Source organism: Olea europaea, chromosome 15 (genome assembly GCF_002742605.1).
Source record: "Olea europaea var. sylvestris chromosome 15, O_europaea_v1, whole genome shotgun sequence".
Lineage (NCBI taxonomy): Eukaryota > Viridiplantae > Streptophyta > Magnoliopsida > Lamiales > Oleaceae > Olea > Olea europaea.
The window spans coordinates 27549187-27551827 of record NC_036251.1 but is presented as its reverse complement, the minus strand read 5'-3'; the positions used below and the strand labels follow the sequence as shown (position 1 = coordinate 27551827).

At 35.3% G+C, this 2641-nt stretch overlaps 1 pseudogene; it reads right to left on the bottom strand.

Moving 5' to 3' along the window:
- Positions 1-572: 572 nt before the first annotated feature.
- On the bottom strand, positions 573-2090 carry LOC111411493 (annotated as a pseudogene).
- Positions 2091-2641: the final 551 nt, after the last annotated feature.

Sequence of the window (2641 nt, the reverse complement as noted above, 5' to 3'; positions counted from 1 at the left end):
TTGATTTTTTTGATTGGGCTTTGTTTTTTGGGCTATCTGATTTGGGGATCCTCTAATTGGGCTTCACTCCTTGGGCCGTTCGATTTGGGCTGAATTTTTATGTGTCAACAGTTTGGTTTAGCCAAAAATTAGATTTAAAGTAGATTTTGATAAAATTGATGAAATATATAGTTGAAAAGTTGATAAAAATTGTGGATCTTATGCATGTGTGATTAAAAATGAGTTTGAAGAAAATAGGAGCTAAACAGGTGCTAAATAATAAGGGCCTGTTTGGGGGAGCTTTTTTCCCTCCAAAAAATTGATTTTTTGACAGTTATTTTACTATTTCAGCCGTCATATTTGACTTCTTCTCTTATAGGTGGACCCCACTTTTATCCTAACGGTCAAAAAATCAATTCTTAAAATCACTCCCAAACAGGCTCTAAGCTTTGCAATAAAATTAAGCTGTCATTTTTCAAGTTGAAAAGAACCAGAGCGTATAAAGCAAGAGTACATGTAAAGATAAGTTCAAATGAAGAAACAACTTGTGTAGAAGTACATTGGGTGAAAAAGAGTAGAGGAAAGAAGACGGCTTATGATAAATAATCTGCAGAAACAAATATCGGAATCCTCCCCAATCCCGCACCTTTCCATTTCTTTCTTTGAGAAGTAATCACTTAGTTTGCATCTGTGCCTGTTGCAGTCATAACAAACTAGAAAAAACCGCAGTTATCACCAAAAAAAAGGCATCATGCTATCATTTCTAGGAATTAGACGACCATACTAAATAATCTTAATTCTTAAGAGTATAGCCACAGAAACGCGCAGATACACAGGGGGACCTAATACTTACCAATGGATAGAGAGTCTAGCCATAACTCCGTAACTAACAAGGGGAGAGTAAAGGAATGTTGCCAGAACACAGGGGCCTCCTGAAAAGATAAAGTATGCAGTATTTTTTTATTAGAGATTACTGAAACTTCCCGAAAAAAGATGCAAAGCTAATGAATGAACATTTTAGTTTTCATTCATCGCGAATAAGGCTTAGTTTATTGTTGTTGACTTGTTGCTTTTGCAATCATCAACAATGAGTTGTTATACTGTCAATTTGAAAAACTGGTCCAAAGATCGAATTGAATCTACTTAAAACTAAAGAACACAGGTGAAGCCTATCGTAAGATTCTTACCAAAACCAGCAAAAAATGGCCAGTTGGATTCAAAGAAGTCCAATCTCTCATCCAAACCCAGACCAGAAAAATTCAATTTGTAACTAGGAAATCAGAGAAGTTTAAATGAACATATATCTTGTCCGTAGAGCATTCAACATATCAAGGGACAAAGCTTCGACAGCACTACTCACTCGAAACAATAATAAGCATACATCCATGAAAGAAGCAGAATATTAAATGCCTTCCCCTGTGTAAGGGATGAATCCAGTAACACATAACTGTATAGAAAGCAAGTTTATGATTATCTAATCCATACAAGGGTGGTCAGTAGTTGATAATAAGAAACGAGTAAACAATAAACAGTAATTTTACCTCTCGGAAGAAGAAATTCAACAGCAGCATTGAGTAGACCTGTTCGGCTATTCCAATCATTACACTGCAAATAAAATATAGAGAAGCAGATGAATTTTGCATACATAATTTTTAAAACCTAATAAGATATCAATTTATTCAAAAGATAGTACTCTAATTGGATAACACCAGACAATATCGAGTGAAGACGTACCCCACAAAATCAGTTGCCTTGCCATCACTATCAGTTGTATTCTGTTCAGCCAGTAAGTTGTTTTGGCTAGATGATTTCGTTCCTGAGTACCCCTTCTCAACTGCAAAATACTTTGCAATGTCATTATACCTAAATTAAACCATAAAGTCAGATTTGATGATAAAACTACCATCCAGTGGATAGAAATAGAAATTGTGGAATCTTTAAATGAAAAAGGAGTGACCCATTAGAAACAGCAGTGATTCAATAAATTCTTTATCTTCTTTAGGTGGTGCATCAAAAGCTTAGTCATGTGATTTTGGTCGAGAGTAGACTAACAATTACATTTCCCCAGTCTTATTTGCAGCTCTAGTTGAAGAACAGGGGAAAAACTTCATGTGTACGTGCAACATACACCAAAACTAAAATTTTGTGAGAACCATTATATGTGTGTTTACATCAATCTTTTACAAATTTATAGTGAAGGTATTAACAAAAGGAAGGAGGAAACACATTAAGTGAAACACTTATTGCTGCGCATTCAGCTTCAGCATCAATAAGGCTGGTCGAAACCAACTCTTTACGTCTGTGCTAGGATCAATTTCCCTGTTCAGGCTTGGGTTGGTAAGAAATTTAAGATTGTTTTTCAAACACAGAAACAACTCCATATACTGCTTAAACTTTAGGAAACATTTCATGAGTTGCTTAATATGTACTAGTGATGAAATAATTAATCCTAGTCTGTAATGACAACTTATCACTAAATATTGCCTTTCGAAGCTGAATCCATTTCTTTCCCTATCACTTCTGTTTACAGCATTAATTGCATACTGAAAACTCTATTTGACATGAACAAGTCAACTCAGGTGTTTCGCGCGTGTTAATTCGCTAACAATTAAAGAGGATCAGACGATTGTGTAAGGGACGAAACCTCTTGAGACAATGTCCC